The sequence below is a fragment of the Barbus barbus genome (assembly GCF_936440315.1).
Source record: "Barbus barbus genome assembly, chromosome: 16".
Lineage (NCBI taxonomy): Eukaryota > Metazoa > Chordata > Actinopteri > Cypriniformes > Cyprinidae > Barbus > Barbus barbus.
The window spans coordinates 14449690-14474763 of NC_136744.1; the positions used below are offsets into that span (position 1 = coordinate 14449690).

The window sequence follows — 25074 nt, forward strand, 5'->3', positions numbered from 1 at the left end:
GGTGAAAAACGAGCAATTGTGAAGCTGAAAGAAGATGAAAAATCAATCAAACCATTGCACAAACACTGGCAATAGCAAGTACAACCATTTGGAATCTCCTGAGGAAGAAAGAAACCACTGCTGTACTAAGTAACACACCTCAAACATGTAGATCAAGGAAAACATCTGCAGTTGATGACAGAAACATTGTGACAGCTGTAAAGAAAGACCCTAAAACAACTGTTAGTGACATCAGCAACAACCTCCAGAGGGAAGGTATCACAATCTACTGTTCGCAGAAGACTTCATGAACAAAAGTACAGAGGCTACACCGAAGATGCAAACCACTCATCAGCGAGAAGAATAGGAGACGAGCCTCAAAAATTCTGGGACAAGGTTTTATGGACTGATTTTATGGACCAAAGTGATGGAAAGGCTAAAGTTTGGAGAAAGAAAGGATCTGCTCATGATCCCAAACATACACGCTCATCTGAAACACAGTGTACACAGGTGTTCATTATAGTACACATTACACCAGTAATGTAATGGCTTGGGCTTTCATCCCTTCTACTGGGACAGGCTCATTAATCTTCATTAATGATGTAACACATGATGGCAGCCGCAAAATTAACTCTTTTACAGAAATAGTTTGTCTGACAATTTACAGAAAGATGCAACCAAACTGATTGGGAGATCCTTCATCATGCAGCAAGATAATGACCCAAAACATAGGGGCAAAACAACAAAGGAGTTCATCAGGGGAAAGAGGTGGAAGGTTTTAGTCAATCTCCACACTTAAACCCTGTAGAATATGCATTTTACCTGCTAAAGAAGCGACTGAAGGGAGTAACCCCCCAAAACTTAAAGAGGCTGCGGTGAAAGCCTGGAAAAGCATCACAAAAGAAGAATGCAAAAGTTTGGGGATGTCAATGGGTCACAGGCTTGATGCAGTTATTGAAAGCAAAGGATTTGCAACTAAATATGAAGTCTTTTTCACTTTAATCTGTTAATTCTATCTGTTCCAATACTTTTGGTAACATGAAAATGGGTGGGTTCAAACAAAAGGTGCTATCTTCTAAACTGTGTATCAGATCCAGATTAAAATACCTGCAAATAAAAGCTGAAATGTTAATCTCTCATCTCATATTCATATTTTGACGTCAAACCCAAATGTTTACAGTCTACAGCAAAAATAAAGGAATTGGCCTTACTGTTCCAATTCTTTTGTAAGGCACTGTATATCATTGGGTAATTAAACTGTATATAAATTGCGGGCAACAGGGAGCCGCTATTATGCCTGGCATTGAAACTGCTTTTGAATGCATGATCGCTTTTTAGTTTCATTTTCACTTTCGAGATTTGCGATCGCATGTAACCTACTATAATGTAACTTACTGTACTGTAATGTAACAGGCAACTGGGGAAGTCGTGGCCTAATGGTTAGAGAGTCGGACTCGTAATCGAAAGGTTGCGGGTTCGAGTCCCCGGCCGGCAGGGATTGTAGGTGGGGGGAGTGAATGTACAGCGCTCTCTCCACCCTCAATACCACGACTGAGGTGCCCTTGAGCAAGGCACCGAACCCCCAACTGCTCCCCGGGCGCCGCAGCATGGCTGCCCACTGCTCCGGGTGTGTGTTCACGGTGTGTGTGTGTGTGTGTGTGTGCATTTGTTCACTACTCACTGCTGTGTGTGTGCACTTGGATGGGTTAAACGCAGAGCACCATACTTGACAATACGTCACGACTTTACTTTTTTTTTTTTACTTTTTTAACTGTTAGCAATCCTTATTTTTTTTCCCGTGCCTTTCTGAATCCAGATTCGGATTCATTCCCACTTAGCGGTTTAATGAAACAAGGGGGGCCAAACCCCAGTGCGTGTGACTCTGTATCTCCACAAGAGATGATCGATTGCTTCTGTCTGTCGTCTGCTGAGAGGTTTGCGATTGGAGCTCCATGTAGCTTCGCTTTTCTGTTGAATCTCTATCTTACTTTCACTCTCTGTTGTTTAAGGTGATAATATATAACTTAATTCCCACCATATTTGTGGTATTATCTATCAAACTAATTTGATCGTTCGCTTTTTAAAACAGTGCATGCAGCGCGTTAGCATTCGTTAGCCGGTTAGCTTGTCACTCCCGGTTCCATTCGCGTTTCTATTTGCGCCAATAGAGAATGAGAATGTGACGTAACGCCACGTTGAGTTCTGGGAAACGGCATTATTTATCCGCCATATTTGCAGGATAGCGCTGCCTTTCCTATTGAGTTTAGGGCAGTATTTGATTTTTTTTTTTGTCGTGATTGTGAAAAATGTCATATGTCATTCATGCTGCATCGAGAATTGCAATAGTAATAGTATCTGAGGATCATCGTTCTGAGAGAAAACTGGATAAAACAGTATGTTTTTCACCTTTTTTCCTTTCACCAAAGGAAACAGGTAGCGGAGAAGACGCCGAAGAGTATATCTGTTAGTCCCTGATTAAACCTACTGCCTCTCTCTCAATAAAAGAATCACATTTCTGTGTTTTTGAAAGATTTGATTTTGTTGGTTTAATTATTAACGTTACCTTCTTTTCTAGTATGACTCTCACTAGGCTTGTGAATCAGCAGATCTTGAACAGGGGACTTTCTAAAATGCTTAAAGTGGCTTGATGTACCAAGACAGTGATAAAGACAAAGTTGTAAAGCATACTATGTGCAGATACGCAGCTCAAAACGTGAACGCAATGCTTTTATTTATGTTAAGCATTTTCCTCTCATAAGAACACACTTAATGTACAGAGACAGTGATAATAAAAGACCACATTCTGTACACACCTTACTAATAAGTCATAATATGTGCAGAAAAACAGATCAAAATATGAACCTTATATCACTGTCTTAATCCATAAGCGCTTTCATGCTTAAACAAAGCGTTTTACAAAAGGCTTTGTTTAAACATGTCGCTTTAATATTCTGGCTCACCTGCATGTCTTTTAGCATCACAGTCTTAGTACATTAAAGCAGAATTTTAAAATGCTATAAAACTGTTCACAAGCTCCTAGGGATTAGATTTTGCTTGTCATTTGTTGACATTTAATTAGCTTCTCTTCTCTGCAAACGATACAATGAATAATTGTTTAACTTAAAGGCAAAAACTAAACAAAAGATGAGCAGTTATCCATATAAAGAATGAGAAGTAACCATGGAAACGGACAGCGTATCCTACTAATATGGCGGCTCCTTCCCGAAATGCAACGCGGAGTGGAAAGGATGTGACGTAACTCCTCGTTCTCTATTATTGTTTTCTTTTTTTCTCGCTCCGTTTTTCACGACTTCATCAAACAACAGTGGTAAGCGAATCATTCTTCAATCACGGTGAGTAATGGCTTCTTCTCCTGCTATTGTTGTTTGCACTGTTTGCCACATGTACAGTTTATCTCGCTCTGTCGGCGACGAGGGATTCACATGTGATAAATGCAGGGAAATAGTTAGGCTGACAGAGATGATTTCAGAATTAGAGACACGCATCCAAACTTTAGTTGAGGACAGTAAGAATGTGAGGGCTGTAGATACTGCTTTGGATGCGACTAGCTCAGGGAGTCCTGTACATTGTTCGGTTCTGGTAGAGCCCGTGCAGCAGGGCAACTGGGTGACTGTGAGGCGGCCTAGTCGCGGGTCAAAACACCACTCTTCTGTTCCGATCAAAACATCAAACAGGTTCTCCCCACTCAGTAATGCACACACAGATAAACCTGATGAAAGTGCTCTAGTTATTGGCGATTCTATTGTACGGAACGTGAAAATAGTGACACCAGCCACCATAGTCCAATGTTTACTGGGAGCCAGAGCGCCTGACATCTTGGCAAATTTAAAAGTGCTGGCTAATGCTAAACTTAAATTCAGTAAGATTGTTATTCACGTTGGCGCTAATGATGTTTGACTTTGCCAGTCGGAGATCACTAAATATAATGTTAGAGGTGTGTGAACTTGCAAGTACAATGTCAGACACTATAATATGCTCTGGTCCGCTCCCTGCTTACCGGGGTGATGAGATACATAGCAGACTGTCGTCACTCAATGGCTGGATGTCTAAGTGGTGCCCGCAGAATAACATAGGTTTCATAGACTATTGGAAGAATTTTTGGGGCAGACCTGACCTGTTGAAAAGAGATGGTCTTCATCCCTCTTGGGGTGGTGCAGCTCTTCTCTCTAGAAATATGGCAAATAGTCTTAGAGTTTGTACTGACTAACTGGGGCCCAGGTCAGGAAGCAGACAGACTGGCTAAACCGACCGTCTGCTAGCCGCCTCATGTCACAGAAGTCAGTTAATTCTCAGCACATAGAGACTCTTTCACCTAGATATCACACTATAGAGACTGTGTCTGTTCCCTGAACTAGAAAATACAGAAAACATCCAAACCAAAGTAAGAGTAACAATTTAATTGATTTTCAACAAATAAAAAACATATAATACAGATAAACAAATGATAAAGCTTGACTTATTGAATATTAGATTTCTACAAAAGCAATTTTTGTAAATGATATGATCACTGACCATAAACTAGATGTGCTTTGTTTGACAGAAACCTGGCTAAAACCAGATGACTACATTACTTTAAACAAGTCTACCACTCAAGATTACATTTACAAACATGAACCACGTCCAAAAGGTAAAGGGGGAGGTGTTGCCACAATTTATAGCAATATTTTCAGTATTTCTCAGAGGTCGGGTTTCAAGTATAATTCGTTCGAAGTAATGGTGCTTCATATAACGTTATCCAAAGAAACAAGTGTTAATGATAAATCCCCTGCGATGTTTGTACTGGCTACTGTATACAGGCCACCAGGGCACCATACTGAAGAATTTGCTGATTTTCTAACTGAGGTAGTGCTGGCTGCAGATAAAGTCCTAATTGCTGGTGATTTTAATATCCATGTTGATAATGAAAGATATTCGTTGAGATCAGCATTTATAGACATTCTAAACTCCATTGGTGTTAAACAACACGTTTCAGGACCTACTCATTGTCGAAATCATACTCTAGATTTAATACTGTCATATGGAATTGATGTCCGTGGCGTTGAAATATTGCAGCAGAGCGATGAGATCTCAGATCATTATCTAGTTTTGTGTATATTCCATATAGCTAAAGCTGTAAAGCCAACTCCTTGTTACAAATATGGTAGAACCATCACTTCTACCACAAAAGACTACTTTATAAATAATCTTCGTGACTTATCTCAATTCCTCAGCATATCCAATAGCTCAGAACAACTTGATGATGTAACAGAAACTATTGACTCTCACTTTTCTAGCACTTTAGATATGGTTGCTCCTTTACGCTTAAGGAAGATTAAGGAAAAGAGTCCAACACAGTGGTATAATGAGGACGCTCGGGCCCTAAAGAGAGCAGCCCGGAAAATGGAACGCAGCTGGAGAAAAACAATATTAGAGGTATTTCGTATTGCTTGGCAGGAAAGTACCCTATCCTACAGAAAAGCATTCAAAACTGCTAGATCTGCTTACTTTACGTCTCTTTTAGAAGAAAACAAACACAACCCCAAATATTTATTTAATACAGTGGCTAAATTAACAAAAAATATAACATCAGCAGGTGCAGACATTACCCGGCAGCACAGTAGTAATGACTTTATGAACTACTTTACTTCCAAGATTGAAACTATTAGAGATAAAATTGTAACCATGCAGCTGTCAGCCACAGTATCGCATCAGATAGTCCACTATAAATCCCCTGAGGAACAATTCCACTCATTCTCTTCTATTGGAAATTTTAAATTGTATAAACTTGTTAAATCATCTAAACCAACAACCTGTATTTTAGACCTTTGGTCTCAAACTCAATTCCTGGAAGGCCGCAGCTCTGCACAGTTTAGCTCCAACCCTAATCAAACACACCTGATCCAGCTAATCAAGGTCTTCAGGATTACTAGAAATTTCCAAGCAGGTTGGAAGCAGCTGGTTGGAGCTAAACTGTGCAGAGCTGTGGCCCTCCAGGAATTGAGTTTGAGACCAGTGTTTTAGACCCTGTTCCATCTAAGCTCCTAAAAGAGGTGCTTCCAGAAGTAATAAATCCTCTTTTGAATATTATTAACTCAGCATGGTCATTAGGATATGTCCCAAAAACCTTCAAACTGGCTGTTATTAAGCCTCTCATTAAAACACCACAACTTGACCCCAAAGAATTAATTAATTACAGACCGATCTCGAATCTCCCTTTTCTGTCAAAGATATTAGAAAAGGTAGTATCATCACAACTATGTTACTTCTTAGAGAAAAATTATATATGTGAGGATTTCCAGTCAGGTTTTAGACCATATCATAGTACTGAGACTGCTCTCATTAGAGTTACAAACGACCTGCTTTTATCACCTGATCGTGGTTGTATCTCTATTAGTGCTACTGGATCTTAGCGCCGTGTTTGACACTATCGACCTCAACATTCTTTTAAATAGACTAGAAAATTATGTTGGCATTAGAGGAAGTGCACTGGCATGGTTCAAATCGTATTTATCTAACTGCCATCAATTTGTGTCCGTAAATGAAGAGCTATCATACCAATCACAAGTGCAGTATGGAGTACCTCAAGGCTCAGTACTTGGCCCCTTACTTTTCACGCTTTACATGTTACCCTTGGGAGATATCATTAGGAAACATGGTGTTAGCTTTCACTGTTATGCTTATGTTATATAAAGCCACCCAGCTTTATATCAAGCCGATGTAAAGCTGCTTTGACACAATTTGCATTGTTAAAAGCGCTATACAAATAATATTGACTTGACTTGACAAGAAGCATGAATTAAGCATGACTACACCAGCGGCACTCAGGTGAGTTTGTATCAGGCAGAGTAGAGTAAGTTACTCATTATTACCTTCATGTTTAAACCTCCCTCTCCAAAGCTGCCCATATTTTTCTGTGCCTCGCCCTATTCTGTCTATATAAGAAACAAGCATTTAGACAAAATTCAGTCTGTCATTAAGCGTCAGTGACGTCTCATCCCTCTTCTCATGAGCCAAAGCTTCATTGCTTAATCCTATCATTTAAAACTTGTGTTTGAGTGGAGCGCAGCTTCCTCTGAGTGTGTCTTGCGGCAGGGTACCCTGATGCCTGATCTACCCCGATGCGATCTGACACATTGAACCGCTGCGTCTCAACTGCCGCACCATTACCTCCACACAGAGTGCTCAGTCGCCTCCCAAAGAGAGAGCTGAAGGAACTTCACTGAAGTTTGGAGGACAGAAATCTATTGTTTTTATTTTTTCCCCTCCCTGTGAAGCTCCAAGTCACTCACAGTTTTCTTCTGAATAACAAGTTGTCAGTCTTTAATCAGCATGTTCCATAAATTTTGGCTCCGGGTGTCATCTTGATCTCTGCTCAGTGGAATCAAAGTGTTTGCAAGTGGGATGCGTCATCGCAAAAGCTCCTTTTTCTGTGTGTGCACGCACGTGTGTGCGCTTTTGCAAGTGTGTCTAATGTAGCAGTGAGTCAACATGTTCTCTCCAGCTCAGAGATTTCTCAGCAGGAAGTCTCGTCTCCTGAGCAGCGCTGCATTAGAGAGGAGCAGAGCAGCGTGGTGCATTTAACCCAATAAGCGCTCTCGAAGTGAGCAACCACCCCTGCCTCTTTTGCTTTGTTAGAGAGACATGAAGAAGGAATGAAGGAGAGAGACAAATATTGTTCAAATATTGGGACTTTCATAGTGTTTATCCTTATATATTGTAATAGGTGAACACTAAATTGAAATTACTCCTAATTTTTCTTCATTTTTCTAATTCCCTGTTAATTCAGCCTTAACATACAGAGTCCATTGAAATTATTTTGTGTATAATTTATACATGTATGTTGTCTATTTTTGGACATTATTTTATAATTATAGAGAAATAAGAATATTTTTACATACTGTAGATGGTGTTGTGTTATGCATTGATACTCATACATGCACAAGCCAGAAGACAGAGCTGTGAAAATTGGGTTAGCTGTGTTGGGGTGCAACATTTGTGGGGGGATGTCCGGCAGGTGGAGCCCCCCACCCCCACCCCCTGTTTCAGTGCCACATTTTGCTCTGTATTCACCATAAAAATGGGGTTATTGCTCTCCAGCTGAGAAAGCAAGATATGGTGCTTGTCAGTGCAGCATTTAATTTACTCAGAACCAAAGCCTAAAACCTCATCTTAACCTAAAATATTTTTGCTGCTTTGAGCACTGCTATTTCCCAAGTCTAGTTTGTTTAGAGATGTGCTGTTCTTATTTTTCTTTACTTTGTGCAATTTAGCGTTTGCCCACACACACACAACAGCATCGCTGCTCATTTAAAAAATGCCAGCGTTTTACTGTTAAGACCCTTTCACATGATTCATTTCGACGTTCCCCGTTGCATTGAGCTACAGCGTTACCCCCGGCACCATGTTGTGCACAGGTCAAGCGTTGTAATGTGACGTTTAAAGTTCAAACAATTCCAGTTTTGACCCTGTTTGCTGCTGACCTTTTGAAGCGCAGCCAGTTATTATCAGACAATTTGCATGACATATCGTTGCCTAGCGCCTGTGCAAAAGTCAAAAGATAGAAGAATATCTCAATACATCAGGTTGTACAACACAACATTAGGGGAGCATCTTGATATTCAGAGAATAATCATCATATTGTCTACATCAGATAGTTATTTATTTGGATTTTATGGCTAAATTGCCCTTTTTACCTTGAAAAGGCACATTAGCAATAATACACACTTTCCTGTTTGGTTAATGGTATAGGTTTAGAGTATACACACACACACACACACACACATCTCAGAGTGAGCTTTACCTCTTGCATTAACTTGGCTTATCATTAATCTGCCTTTAAAGATGCTGCCCTTGGGGGCCCAACATTTGGCACTCACAGAAACCAATGGAGAAAGACAGCGGGGAGTGAAAACCTCCATGAATATTTTCATCAGGTAATCCTTGGTCTCTTGGGCTTGCCTCCCATTGCACTAGTCATCCTCTTGAGTTGCATGTGTCTGGTCTTTGGTTTAATCCGACCGGGCTGTGATTAGCCAGCTTCTGTCACAGCATGGGGCTGGATTAGTCTCCTGCCCCGTCAGACGCTTGCACCATCAGGTCTCCGCCTTGAGCCTCAACGTGGAGCTCTTATCTTTCCCAGATGCTGATTATGGGCTGTAACAGACCACACTGGCAACATGGCCTCAGGGCAAGAGAGAAGGAAGGATCTGTGCTATTGGAATGGGACGCAGGTTGTTAAATTGGCATTAGAGACAGACCTCCACCTTAGCTAATGAGGGGCTTGGAGAGGTGCTTATTGTCCTTGTTGGTTTATTGGGTCAAATTTCAGTCAGACAGGGATTCCTTAAAGGCTCAAAGCCCACTATTAACCGAGTCTCAGGGTATTGCACTCAGCCTTCACTTGTTTATATGGTGAGATAGATATTAACTCTGCTCCTCAGCTCCAAAAATGCTATGGTCTGACTTGGAGGTGGAATTTAGGTGACTTCCAATAATAAAAGCTCAGAAAGCCATTCATTGGATCTCATTAAGCCTTGCCGTTAGTGCCGTGTTTGTGTGTGTGAAGGCTGCGAGGTCTTTGGTTGGATGAATATTGCTGTGCGTGTGTTTGGCCCTGAGCACAATGGCGTGGAAGACACATTTCTCAGCTCTTCTGTCCCACTGCCTCTGGACACCACGCCTGGTTGGCCTTGTCAATGTCACCGACAGATGCGCTGGGAACCTTCCACCTTTATTTATCTCTGTTTTGGCCTCTTTTTTTCTCCCCTTTTCTTCCTCTGATCTGTGATCCATCTCTGATCTCTTTCCTCTGAATGACCTCTCTTTTGGCATGATATATGTTGTGTGTGTGTGTGTGTGTGTGTGTGTGTGTGTGTCCGTGAACACAAAATGTGAGTGTGGTAAATGAGCCAGAACCAGAAAGAGGAAATGCAAGCTCTGCGAATTGCAGGTGTGAGTATATGGTGATGTATGCTGTCACTGTGTTTGGATGTTAAGTCAGTGTGAAATGTGCTCGAATCTTCACAGTTGCACTTGTTTCTTTAGATTTGGGCACTTTTGATCCTGGTTTGGTCTATTTTAATATATTTTAAAATGTAATAATTCTTGTGATTTATCCTGTGAATTTATCCTGTGAATTGAATTTTTTTTATTGTTATAAATGTCTTTACTTTTCATCAATTTAATGCATCCTTACTGAAAGAAATTAATTTCTTTAAAAGAAATATCTTCCTAATCTGAACATTTAGAACAGTAATGAATTTGACCAAAAATGAGTAATGATCAAATTTGACTACTAACAATGTCCAACAGTGAATATACAAGCAACTGAGAAGAACTGTCATATCAAATCATCTCAAAAGATATGTTGTGTTTGACAGCATTCTGTGGGTGGAAAAGAACATTCTGAACGTTTTTGGAATATATTGGCTGACGACTTTGTCTTGATAAGGCCCATTTCTTAGCAAACATTTAGTGTGTCCTAAATAGTTATATAATAATGTCACACTTTTTACATAATTTGACATTTGCAGCTTGATTTTAATTGTTTTCTTGTTTTTGTTTTTCTTCACACATAACGTGTTATATTTCATCTCAAGTATGTTCTTCGCTGATACTGTTGTCACCTTGTCAACAAACTAGTCTAATTTTTGATAAAACTTCGACAGTTGTAATTGTGGTTATGGTGAAAGTGTAATTACAGCTTTAAGAGACAATGCTAACCTGTTTAATCTTTTTTTCCATTTTATTTTTTAAGAATTTATTTTTTCCATTAAATTGATTTCTGAAGGATCATGTGACACTGAAGACTGGAGGAATGAGTTGTCATCACAGTAATGTAACAAAATGAAAATGTAGTCTGTAATCTGTTAGTTGTATTAAGAAAAAAACTAAAAATACTTGTTTTTGTGACATTAAAAGTGCCTATAGTTTACAAAAATCCTTTGTTTTCTTCCTCAACTTTGTGAATTAACACCATCATTTTCGAAAGTCTCCAACCTTGACCAAGGTGACACTAAATGCTTTTGTTCTTTACATTTTAGCGCTTTTTTATCTTAACATATAGCTGTTCTTTGTTCATAGGTTTAAATGAACCATCCATCATAGCTAAATGGACATTTCAACCTCTGTTCTTTCTTCACCCCGTAACCAAACTGATCCAGTCAGATCAATAGCTCTGCCCAATCCCAAGAGCCCCAGCGAAAAAATTCTGTTTGAGAAAAGGAGCGTCCTTTCTACCTGCACAGCTGACTGAGCTGCCCATTCGTCTCGCCTGCTCGGAGACGTGTTCTCGCTCTCTCTTTCTGTCTGCCCTGGAGAGTTTAGGAAGAGCTGTAGATGGCGAAACCAAGCAATTGGTATCATGTCTCATATAAGACAGTGTGTTTGTGGGATTCTGCCCTTCTACTTTCTCTACCTTTGTTCCTTCCTTCCCTTTCCTTCCACGATGCAACGAGTATGTTATCTTCAACTCCTAAACTGACTCTTTTGTTTATATCCCATATGCAAATTAAAGCAGAGTCACAGACAATGTGTGGGCACTCACCACTCTAAAAATACCAGTCGGCTGATTGGGAGCGCAGCACTGAAATAAAGTCATTAAGTCGCTGTGAATCACACGGGAATGTGCCGGTGGATCTGGAGCGCCGCTGGACTTTTCAGCAAAGCATTGATTTAAGCGGAGCTCTGATGGTCTCTAATGGGAGTAGTGCAGTTAATGGAATGTTCTGGGATGAAAGGGCAGGTCAAAGGAGACGGATAAAGATGAGGGGCGGTCAAAAGGTCAAGGGTCATCCATTGTCATGGCTGTTTGCTGAACATTTCTATCTATATAGGTTCTTTGGGTTTCTGCTTCTGTGTTTTCCTGTAGTTTGGAATAGCTTTGATGTGGTTCTCCTTCGTTATTTATGTCTTAATTATTATTGTTGAAGCTCAAACTTGCGTCCCCACAGAGACGTTATAGTGTCAGTTAAAAGACTCTGTAATAATCACATGATCTCTCCATAAATAACCTCAGTTTCTTATATATCAGATTATGGCGTAGGGCTGGACTGTATATTTCATATTTACAATGCATTTAAATTAGTATTTTTATTTTTACCTTTTCCAAAGATCATCTTGGTGGGTTAGATGTTATGACTACTCCTAAATTTGTGAGCATGTGAGGGCAAAGAGGTATTTAAACTACGCTTTCCAAAATGGCAATAGTGCTGTGAAGTTTGATTTCATTTCCACAAATCAATTCAGTTTGTCAGTGAAGTTCCCATGGGGCTATATATGTAATATATTTATGTTGTTAATAACCCAGTCTATGTAGTTCTTGCTTAATCTTTTAAAAAAATGTATCAGAAGTATATTTAAGTGCTCCCTGCAGAATGATGTTTGCCTGCAACACAACACTAATGTTCACTCCCCCTTTTTTCACTCTCTCTCCCCATTTACACGAGGGTCAAGCTGCTTTCTGACCATTGATTTTGCTGCAGTGCCCTTGAGCAAGGTATTTATGAAGAGCCTCCATGGATACCTGGTTGTTTAAGTAGTTATGAAATCCTCAAACCTCAAAGGAATAATTCATCCAATAAGAAAAATAGTTTTTTGTTAACTCAAGTATTTTGAAACCTCTATGATTTCCTGTCTTCCATGTAATGTAACAGGAGAGATCATTTTCTCTTCAAATCTCATTTGCATGTGTGGACATTCAAACCTGCAATTTCAGTATTTTTACGAATGTTTAAAGTATCGTAGGGCATCACTTTTGAGTGTAGACAGATTTTCAAGCTTATTTTTATGTGCTTATTTATGTGTTATGCCTTTTAAGGGCAGCTTTAACATTATGCAGAATATCTCCACTAAATAAAAAAAGTCATACATGAAGAAAAAAACATAATGACAGAATTTTGGCTGAACATCTCTGGACATGAGAAATGGGAACTTTTGGACTCTTGGGAGGGAATTTTATTGTTAGAAAGATTGCCTCTATTCGAATAATTTTGAGTAGGTGAACTGTCCAGAACCTACTAGCATAAATCATCTGATTTCTCTGATAAGATCCAAACCTCAGAGAAAGAACAAAAAATATATATATATAACTCAAAACACTGAACTCTGAACAGCCAAACAACCTTTTTTGTTGTTGTTGATACTTGTCAGAATTTATTGAGACCTATAAAATCTTTTTGCAGATTTAGATTCCTGGCAGTTTTAAACGGACAACTTTGGTGAAGGCGGAGGTTGTTTTCTCCTTGGCATACACTTAAAAAAAAAAAAAGCTTCCTGCCTCCAACAGTAAAACTCATAACATTTGCACATTGCACATGAACATGTTGTGATGTTCCATAGGGACTAAATGTTCATTTTTTTATGAGCAGGGATCCTTCTGTGTTTTATCAAACAACAAGCTCTGCAACCAAGATGACATAACAAGCACATGAGAGCATAAGATCCAGTAGAGGAATGAGTACAGGTCCATGTGGAATCTGTTCCCACAGACTCACCTCTTACATGCTCATTTTTGAAATATTTTGGCTAATTTTATTAGTGCTTTCAGCTGTCATTTACTCTATTAGACACATTTTACCAGTATGCACTGCCATTCAAAAGTTTGGAGTATATATGTATGCATGTGAAATATCATTACAATTTTAAAAGAACTCTTTTCTATTTTAATATATTTTAAGATAGATTAGATAACAGGAATAAATAGTAATTTATTCCGGTTATGGCAAAGCTATTTTTTCAGTGTCACACGATCATTCTAATCATTCTATGCTGATTTGGCTCGCAAGAAACGTCTTTTTTTTATCCCTGTTCAAGTTTATTTGTATAGCGCTTTTTACGATACAAATCGTTGCAAAGCAGCTCTACAGGAAATTAAGTTTCCACAATATATTTATATATTGCAGAACCTTAATATGTTTGACTTATGGCAAAATTTGGTAATTCTGTATGTTGTCTGAGCTTTGGCATCCTCTGAGGTCCTCTGAGGGGTTGGCATTATCTTTCTCAGGTGTTCGGTCATCTCAGATCATTTAAGGGTTGGATCCAGACTGAAGCTTCTGTAATTCCTAGAAACAGAGAAACAAATAGAGACATAATTAGCGTAGCTGCTGTTCCATCTAAGCAAAAATGATTTGTTCAACCCAAGCTAAAGAATAATAATAATGTACATTTGATCAGATTTAACTGCAGTACAAGATTATAAGATGCATTATGTGAATGCTTGGCTAAAGAGATGTGTCTTTAATCTAGATTTAAACAGAGAGAGTGAGTCTGAACTCCGAACGTTATCAGGAAGGCTATTCCAGAGTTTGGGAGCCAAATGTGAAAAAGCTCTACCTCCTTTAGTGGACTTTGCTATCCAAGGTACTACCAAAAGTCCAGAGTTGTGCGACCTTAGGGAGCGGGTTGGATTGTAGCGTGGTAGAAGACAAGTTAGGTACGCAGGAGCTAAACCATTTAGGGCCTTATAGGCAAGTAATAATATTTTGTAAATGATATGGAACTGAATAGGTAGCCAGTGCAGAGACTGTAAAATTGGGGTAATATGATCATATTTTCTTGACCTTGTAAGAACTCTAGCCGCTGCATTTTGGACTATCTGTAGCTTGTTTATTGAAGATGCAGGACAACCACCTAGCAGTGCATTACAATAGTCCAGTCTAGAGGTCATGAATGCATGAACTAGCTTTTCTGCATCAGAAACAGGTAGCATGTTTCGAAGCTTGGCAATGTTTCTAAGATGGAAGAATGCTGTTTTTGTAACATGGGAAATATGATTTTCAAAATTGATTTACAAATTAAGTGTAATAGTCTTTAGTGTCACTTTTGATCAATTTTTTGCAACCTTGTTGAATAAAATTCATTTCTTAAAAAAAAAAAAACTTGCATATCCCCAAATTTTGAATGGAGGCTTAAAAAAAAAAAAGATATGTATTTGAAAAATAAAATATAATTGTAATTTTTTTTGTTTGTTTTTTTTCATCTTCAGAAGTTTAATAACTTATTGTTTATTTATTTTATTTTATTTTAAAGTTTTTTACATTTTGCCCACGACCCTACATAGTGTTAGTGGTTTGGAGAATGGATGGGTGGGTCTACACTGTTGTACTGTGACAGATATGTGCAAAAGCTGTGTCCAGTGCTGAAGAGAGTAACGGTATTTGTCAGGATAAGGAGATTATATAACAACAGGTTCTCCTCTTAGCTTTATCTCCTCTGCGTTGCAGAGATGATGAAATACCTTCAGAGTGGTTCTTCAGGGATGTGTGAGAGAGCTCCGCCGGCCATATCTGTCCCGTGGTGATACCTTTCTATCAGCCTTTTTATTATAGGATTTAAACAAATGGTTTCTTTCACTTTCACATATCACACTGATGAATTTAAAGTGTTTTCTGAGTCCGTTTTATTGTCCCTCCCTTCGCCTTGACTCACAGAGCTGATTTATGATAAGATTTGTGATGACTCTTGCTCTCTTCTACTTCTTTCTCGTGGCTTGGTTTCAGGTATGATTAAGTCATTTGCTGTCACCAGATTGGCAGCTGTGTTATTCTACGCCCGCCCCCTCCGTGTGGCGCCGTTCTCACCCGTGCAGCCCACAAATTGGAAGCAGCGCTTTGGTTTATGAAATGTCACAGGGATTGCAGCATCTTAAAAGGGTATTTCGATTATTACATCGCTCCTCCCTCCACTCATCTTTTATTTGTGAACTATGCCCATGATTCTGAGCATTGCCACAGCAGCACAGCCCTCCACAATCTTCAATATGATCATTTTCTAATCTTCTCCCTGTCATTGCATATGGACCGGTGTCAACGTCGCACCGCTCTATCACGATTCCCTGCTGGAGCGGTGACTCACAGCCATCCATACGCTGTTACACCCAGCCACCCCGTCACACACACTCTCACCGCTGCTGCTGGCTTGAAGGTGCAGTGATGGAGAAATGAGAGCTGGGTTTCTTTGAAAGGTCATTTTAGATCTCTGTAGGCTTCTGTGTGCTTTTGCATGTGCAAACTGGCAGTCAGTGGAAAACTGCATAATGAGGGGGTAGATTGAGTTTGTCCTGTTCCCGCCTGATGATCCAGAGCTGTTACAGGCTGACACAGTCTCCATTGTTGTCAAACACACTGTCTACAGGCTAAGGGATTTTAGCCAATCAATTAGCACCTTGCATGAACTATAGACTCTGTTCTGTCATGCTGAGATGGGAGGCCACTGTGTAAGTTTGGTTTATGGTAAAGGACGTGTAGATGGATGGATGAATTAGACTGTGTGTAGAATGAAGTACTAGTGTGCTGCATAATGCACGGTTTACATATTTACTGTTAATATTACATTTATCACGCAAACTTATTGCATATCCTTGTATAATTGAGTAAATCTGTGTCCAGTTATGTATTATCGAATGGTTATTTATTGAATTTAATTCAATGTTTATTTGTAAATTAATTACATTTGGTATTAAAATGTCTTAAACACTTGAAGCATTCAGTCAAAATGATGTAGATATTAGGCTATATCTGGAAACCACTAAGAACATATCTAAATCATAAACCACTAAGAACATATCTAAATCATATTTCATCCTTAAAACATAAATTATATTCTGTCCTTTTTTTTTTTTTTTTGTAATGACATTTTTGCCAATTAAATATTAAAACTTCCCCCAAATTCCCATTATAGAAATGCAAAAAATACAAATAAATAATAATAATAATTTATTACTTAAAAAAAAAAAAAAGAATAAAAAAAAAAAAACGTGTTTCCCCTCCTCTCGTGCCCATATTTGGTCTTCCTGTTCCTGTCCTCATTCTCTGTAATTATTAGTTCATTAGTCCCCAGCCCTGTGTTTAATTACTCCTCACCTGTTTCTGTTCTTCCTCGTTGATTTCCCAGTGTTCTTAAGCCCTGTGTCTCCCTGTCTCCCATGTCCTGTATTGTTTGTCTACTCCCCGATTTCCACGTTCCGTGAGTTGATTTAAATAAACATTGTCCATTCAAGATTCTCCACGTCTCCTCACTCCTTGCTCCCAGAGCAGCGTGACAGCAGGGAAGAAAACAATTAATTAATCTATGAATTAGCGATTTAAGAGAGCATATCATGAATTTCCTTAAAATTGTCTCCGTTCAGCAAAGTACGTATTTCTAAAATAATTAATGTTACTAAATTTATCCATTTTCTTTATACAGACAGGGGGAGTGGTCATTTTGTGAAATTTCCATTCATGCTGTAATATACTCCTGAAATGCTGAGTGGTGCATTAGTATGATAATTGTATAATGTTGAATATAACTGGAGAAAGCCAAGGACTGTACTGGAAATTGAGTGAAATAAATGGGAAGGAGAGACATATAGTGAGGGTAGAGTTGGGAGATTGCTCGCTGTTGCTACTGGGAATCCTCCAGTGCTGATAGCCATGCTTTGTTTAGTTTCTTTATCAATATTGAATTAGTCAGTGGAGAGTGGAACATGGCTCTCACTGGGACTTTGACACTGTGCAGAGGTTGCTTTGTGTGTATGAGAAGGAGAGACGGGATGAGTGCTGTTTAACTATACATGTTATTTTTTGTGATTGTTTGGTTTAAATGATGCTGTTTTTTTCAATTGGATCAATGGTGTCCCTCTTTAAACTTAGGGTGTCGATTGTCCATGTTAGGAATGAGCAGAACTACACATTTCATTCAAATCAACTAAGTTATTGGGTTATCTGAATGCCTAGTCGACTATTCAGGTCTGGTTTTAGGTTTACCTGATCTCTGACTCATTTCTTAGTGGGGGCATTTACAAACAACAGCTAAATGGTGCTTTAAAGAGGATTAATTTAAAAATGCAACACTTTCTGAGAGGGATTTACACTCCAACAATACACCACACAGTCATAATCATATTTAAAACATTGGAACTAAATGTGTCGCAAAGAAAAATCGAAATAAACCAATCAACTAGTTGTTAGGTGATTAGTCAACATTGTGACCCATCTCTACTCCCATATGCAGGCGTGTTGTTAGTTGACATCCTGGTTAAGGTTTCCTCTGTTGGTCCTCTGAGAGATCTTCTGCGTCTTGCTGAGATCCATTAAACATTTAACTCTCAATCTGCATCTGCAAGAACAAAGGCTCCTTCCTGTGTACTTCCTCTGTTGTCTTTTCTGCCCACCCTCTTCTCGCTCTCTTTCTCTCTCTTTCTCTCTCTCTCTCTCTCTCTCTCTCTCTCACTCTCTCTCTCTCTCTCTCTCTCTCTCTCCCTCCACGTGTCCTTGTTTTCTCTCTCGGCCTCCTGTCGCGCATTACCAGCCAAAGAATAAAGCTCCAGCACAAATACACTCACAGACAGCAGATGCATGCTGGTTGTTGTGAAGATCACCATGAGGTCTCTGTGTTTGGAAGCCAGATCTTTCACTCTTCATAATGTTAAGTGTGCGTTTCTTCTTGGGTCCACTTGGAGACAAGTGTGTCACTTAGCACTTGCTGTGTTTATGTGTGTGGTTATGAGTCAGGATGGTTGACTAGTTACCCAGCTATCTAACAACCAGCTAGTTGATTAGGGAAGATGATGTCTTTATGCTTTTGAAGCAAAGGTTTGGGATTTACAACATCTCCGTGAATGTTTTAGTATGCTGCGCTTTTACGGTCTCCGAAAAGTTGCAAGTCTCAACTTTTGTTGATTGTCCTTAAAGCACCGTTTCCACAGCCGTCAAAGCACCGCTTATGTACAAATTCACCACCTTCAACAGATTTAAAATGATCTCTATCAGGCCTCAGATCACCTGCTGTGAGCAATGATCTGTTGTTATGCAGAATCCACAGGTATTGTGGAGAAATTAAAGGACAGTATTTTCTTGCTGATTCTCTCTCATGATGTGGCACTTGCTCTCAGGTGTGTGTCAGAACACATTTTATCCCAAAACCAAATGGAAAAAAATTAGAATGTTTTTTTTTCATAAAGAAAATTCAGTCCACTATTACTCCCCATAATTTTTTTTATTTTTTTTTTTTAATATTTTATTTATTTATTTGTTTTTGTTTTGTTTACAGCTATTTAACTTTATCCCATTAATTTTCATTACCATATATCTGTTTTTTTATCATTACTATATTCATACTGTATTGTTTAAAAATTACTTTTGCAATTATACATTTTCTTAGAAAATTAAAAATGAAGAATTTATATAATATATGTTGTGCACCCACAGTATGCTCAAATATTTGAGCTCGGGATTTTTTGAATGCAGAGTAAATATATGCCTGCACATTGAAGAATATGATGTTTTTTGAAATTGAAATTGAAATGTAAGGTTATTCAGCCTCCAATGCTGTGCTTAGCATCCATAATTCCCAAAGAATTATCTGTTCAGAGTCTGGTGGACGTGGCAGTCTGTTTTATGCATGACTTTTCTAGTACAGGCTTGTCAAGTAGCCATTGAGCCAGTCCACCGATTAGTTGATTAAAAAATGTATGCGCATGTCTCAGCCATTCTTTGCCTTTGGCTAGCTTTAATATCTGAGATCAAATCTCCCATTAGACAGTCATTAAAAGACTTTATCTTCACCTCTTTTTGTAGGTGTTTTTTCCCTGGATCTGTCTCCTGTCTGTGTGTGAATGTAAGTGTGACGGACTGTAATTGGTCAAGGGGTGTGTTCTTATCTGTACATGGTTTGTCAATACATGTACATCAACACACACAAAGGACTTCAGTGATGTTCAGATCATAGTCTAGGAGAGAAGAGTGGACCGTCTGAGATCGAGACACCTCACAAATGAGAGAGTGCAAAAGTGACGCGACTGCACAGGAGTCATCTATCAAACCCTCACCGCATGTCCTCTCTGTCGTCATCACAGGTGTCTGAATGTGCCACACGCTGAGATTCACACACTTCCACCCAGGACAAATCAACTAATGCACTGACTGATTTATCAAGAGCAGCTGCAAGAAGTAAGTGTTGTTTTTGTTGCTTGTTTTTTAAATGATCACTGACAAAATCCTGAATTTGTCAATCAGCTATTGTTAATTGACCTAAATGAATTTATTTATTAATATATTCATTGATTCATTCTTTCGTTAATTAATTTGTTCTTTTTTTCTTAAATGGGATGGTTTCCAAGGCTTAACAATACACATGATCCTGTATGATGAGAACTTTGTTTTCTGTGATGTATTGAGCATTGTTGCAAATTCTGCTGATAAAATGTCAGTTGGTAAAATTATGTAGGTGACTAATATTAAATAGGTGTTTCATGATAATTCGTTAAATGTAAAGGTTAAAATGGTTTGAAAAATATACATAAATCACCATATGGAAACTACTTTTAGTACAAATGTTTGTGTATTTTAAGATGACAAATTAAATTATAATAGAATTTCCAGCTTTTTTTCCTTTTAAAATGTGGTTTTTGTTTTGTGATGGTGCCAGTAAAAATATCATCAGTGCAAGTATAAATCTGCCAGAAAGAAAATTTGGTCTTTTTTCTTTTGTGCCATTGTTTCACCTTTATCTCAATCCTGACACTTAAGCTGATTTTCCTCTGTATCTTACAGTACAAATCTTTTGCAGAAGGAATAGTGTGAACCTTGTGCATCACTAAATTTTTTATCAAATTTATCATCATTATTCATTAGTACCCCATATCAAAACAATCTTTCCCTCTCACTTCCGAGCGCTTGTCGGCATGGTAACACAGTCTTAATTCCACTACAGTGAATAAAACTCACTCAAGTGTTTTCTGTCAGTCCTGCAGAGCGACTATCCAAACCTCACTGTGACTGATCCACACAAACGCTTCATGCTTAGTATGCGTGTTTGAATTGTGTATTGAGCCTTAGTGCACCTCTTGAGCTGGTCAAATTTAAATGTAATTGACCCCACAGCCAAGAGAGCTTTTATGTGTCCCTCAAGCGAATGCTGCCGAAAGCACATGCACACTTCCAGGGCAGGTTATGGGCCAGGCCTCCATAGAGAATACAAGCTCTCTAGGTCTTTGATGTTATCCTCTCGCACATCGCTGTCGGTGTGAATATGCACCCGGGTTCCCGTTAACACTCACCTATGAAGACGCTGGATTCTTCTTTTTATGAGAAACCATGAGTGCAGGGAGATTATCTGATGCCTGTCGAAAACTATCTTGATTTGATATTGTTTGCTCATTTGAGATTGCATCAGTGTGCATATTTTTCGACCTTTGTCATCATCTGCCTCTCTGTTCCTAGTTCTTATTCAATCTGCTTAATTTTTTTGAATGTATCACTGACAGCTTGTGGGTATTAACTCTAGATCTTAAATAATGAGAGTGACTTGGCACAGTAAAAAAGAGTTTATGTAACTGTATGTAAAGACACTGAGAGCTGCCTTCTGTTGTTTGTCTTCTACTTACAGGCTCTTTGTCTGTACTGTGAGTAATGCCAATAACTCATCCATTGAATGGGGTATAAAAGAATTGATTGAAGCTGAATGGTATTGATTGGAGAGCTGGCAGAGAGAGATGAGGTCATTGCTGTATAGAATCAGGTGTATTGTGCAACGGCCGCTCGATGTGCTCCTCGTACCTCTCTGAACTCTGCTCAAACAGAATATGAGCTGAATTGCTGAGCGCAGCTCTGTCACGGTAATGACGTGGGCCGTCATGATCGATGACTCTCTTAGCCAATTGGAGAGCTGTCATTTTTTCACCTCCCCTGGCACTGATTTGATTTAAGTTTAGACTGTAGAAAATGAGTGTCAAGGAATAAAGGGGAGTTTTATTTAATTGCGATGTACAACTGGGTAAAAATAGATATGTATATAACTAAATACAGTCTTCATTTAAATGATGTAATCGGATATTGATTCTTAATATCCCCAGACGCCTTTTTACAGTAAATGCATAATGTTTTATTTTTTTCCCTTCATAGTGAATCTAAAAATAATTAGGCACATTTCAGTAATGAATAAGAACGGGTATTGCTTCAAGTTTTTCATTACGATTAATTGTTGGTGAGTAACTCTACTCTATGCAGTGATACTTTAGCCAAATTAACTGTCAGCTTGCACCAATGAAATTGCCTGCTTTTCGTCAAAAGCGTTTTTATAATACAATTTCCTGTTTCAGCAGTTGTTAATTATTAAAGGGATAGTTTTCCCAAAAAAGAAACTTGTTATTGCTCACCTTCATGTTGTTCCAAATCCGTAAGACCTTTGTTCATCTTTGGAGCACTAAGATATTTTTGATGAAATCCAAGAACCTTCTGACCCTGCATAGACAGCAATACAACTACCACGTTCAAGGCCCAGAAAGGTAGTAAGGACACTGTTAAAATAGTCCATGTGACATCTTGCATTTGAGTTTTCATTTACCAAATTTGATTTGCTCTATATGTGCGTTGATCAATGTTTATATGTGAATAATAGCATAAATGAAATCTGTTCATCGTATAAAGCAAGAATGTGTCTTCAAAAGAATTCATATGAATTTTTTTATGAACTTTGAAGCATTTTGGTGGAATGGACTTTCAATAGAGAGACAAAAATCTCTCAGATTTCATTCATCTTTATTCTTGTTTCAAAGATGAACAAATTTCTTATGGGTTTGGAACAACACGAGGATGAGTAATAGTTGACCAGTAATAGTTTTTTGAGTGAACTTGCCCTTTAATTTTTTCACCATTAAAAAAATACAGTTGCAGGAAAAAGTATGTGACCACCAGTACCTACAAGCTCATCTCATTGTTTGGACTCCAGGTTAGCTGACTCCAATTAGCTTTCAGAAAAGTCATTAGCCTAGAGATTTCACATACGGTACTTTTCCACCCAGTCCTGTGAATGTGTACACAGTGTGCTTTATTAAAACAGTTTATGCAGACTGTTTTTTAATTGTTTAATTGAAGATCAGATCAAATTTGATGACCAGTTTATGTATAAATACCCCTGAGCTCCATCTGCATAACCCTACTGTAGAGGTGCTCATAGAAATTCTGTGTTTATGTAGTGATTTTGCTGATCGTGTTGCCTGTTTGTGGGTGTACAGATATGTGTGTGAATGCAGACATACTCTTGCGAGTGGGCATGTTTGTGTACTTGAATGATTGTCATTATTCTGCAACCTCTGTATTCTGAGTGTTAAAGAGAGGGAGTATAAATGCTTCAGTGTCCTGCTCTGTGAAGCTGCACAGTGACAATGCTCAACAAAAGCCTGCTCCTCTGTGTGTCCGTATATGTGTGTGTGGTCCCAGTAGTACCATCAGCTCTGCCAGGAAGAAAACCGTGGCCCCTGAACCTTGCCCCCACCACCTGTCTCCTCTACTGTCCTCCTTCCTACTCTGTGCCAATTAAGCGAGCACCTTACCAACTCGGCTTGCCTCCAGAGACACCTTCCTCACCTAGACGTTGACACCCAGCGCGAAGTAGAGACGTTACCTCATATAGAGGGCTCGTCGGCAAGATTACTCTAAAGGATCATTTAAAGATTTTGATTTGTCTAATTCAGACCTCCCTGTAAGGAAAGATTCATTATTCAGAGTGGCCTTGCATGCACATCCCCTCGGTTGTATAATGCTCTCTGCCTTATTTGTGCGGTGGAGAGAAAGAGACTTGAGTTTAAAGGCAAGTTTGTGCTTGTGGGGTCCTCCAGGACTTTTGTGTTGCACGGTGGGATTGATCACGGCATGAATGGAGGATACTGGCAAGCGTCTTCCTCGGAGAGATACAAAGTGAAAAGATAACTGCAGAGAGGTTGTGCCAAAGAAATTTTAATTGGAGCAAAGAGGCATTCCGGTTTTTGTTGTGGATGTGGGAGGGTCCTAAACCCCAGGCCAGGAAAACAGAATGACAATGCGGAGTAGAGAAAGAAAGTAAGGTCACTCAGATACACACGTACGCCCCCCGTTGCTTTTTCTCACGCCTACTCACACAAATGAAGAGTTCATAGAGCCAGCGTTTGTCGCTGATTGGCCAGCTGTGACAGCATGGCTTCGTATTGAAGCCAAAGGGAGCTGTGAGTTTCAAACCACATTTTTTTTGCACTGTATAACTGAAGCACCTTGGGTAGAGGATGTGGGCGGTTTGTGGATGTGTAGCTTGACAGCGAGAGTGGATCTGTTGTCAGTTTTCATTTTACCTCTCTCGATGTCTTTGCACAGTGTGACCAATTATAAAGCTCTAAATACCCATGTCACGATGACACTGGTGACAGTGATTGGCCACTGTGACATCTTGCTCCGAATATATCGATTTTTAGCCTTCGCTTCTCCCTCTATATACTTATCTCACACACACTCTTGAGACACAATAATCTCTCTGCAGTCTCTGCTTTCTGTCTTTACACAGCAGCAGTTGCCGTTTTCATATGCATACGTTATGTGAATGCATTATTGCATGCATTATAAAACAGAGTGACTGCATTGTATGACCAAGAAAACTTTTTTAAATAGAGTCACAGTCTAATTTTAAAAGAGAATTTAATTAGTATGTCTAGTATGAAAAGAAACAGCATTTTCACCACATCTTTGAAAGGATGAATGCAGTTGGCCGATATGCCAATAAGAATAAAACATTTAGTTATTAAAGATGCTATGCAAAGTATTTATTAGTTATTTGTCACTGTGGTTACACACATTACTCAAGGTTATAGCAAGTTAGAGGAGTGGATTAACTATGTACATATGCGTGAGCCATTATATCACTGTTTTATTTTCAGTAGCTTGTATATTTGTTTATTATAACTATTATAAACCTCTTACAAAGCACAACATTTTTTAGCTCGGATCATAGGGTGGTATCATGTTTTATCAGTATGGGAAGACTCATTGGTCACTCAATGAAAGCAACTCTTAAAGTTCTCATATAACTTGAAATAAGCATGCTCTGTATTTTATTACATTGATCAAGTGTTTTCACACCATGGCTGGTTGCATTTTTAATACAGTATGTCCGTTTAAAAATAGTAATTGTAAAGACCCTGCCAAGTCCCTGAGTTCTTGTCTATTTAGTTGCACTCTGTCTAGTTGCGGAAACCCATTTTGTATGTGTGTGTGTGTTTGTGATTGTGTTAAGTGCCGTTTCTTCCATCCCAGACTGAAATTCACCTTGTACAGTGTTGGATCAAATTGATGAACCACAAGGTACTGG

General features: G+C 38.9%; 1 protein-coding gene across 1 annotated transcript in view; it reads left to right on the plus strand.

The window, feature by feature from the left end:
• The window catches only part of LOC306882497 (bifunctional heparan sulfate N-deacetylase/N-sulfotransferase 2-like), a 116800-nt gene that overhangs the window by 67573 nt on the left and 24153 nt on the right, over nucleotides 1-25074 (plus strand). The window contains exon 4 of the mRNA XM_079437156.1: nucleotides 19817-19910. The gene's annotated coding sequence lies outside the window, so the exon portion shown is untranslated. The remainder of the gene's footprint in view (nucleotides 1-19816; nucleotides 19911-25074) is intronic.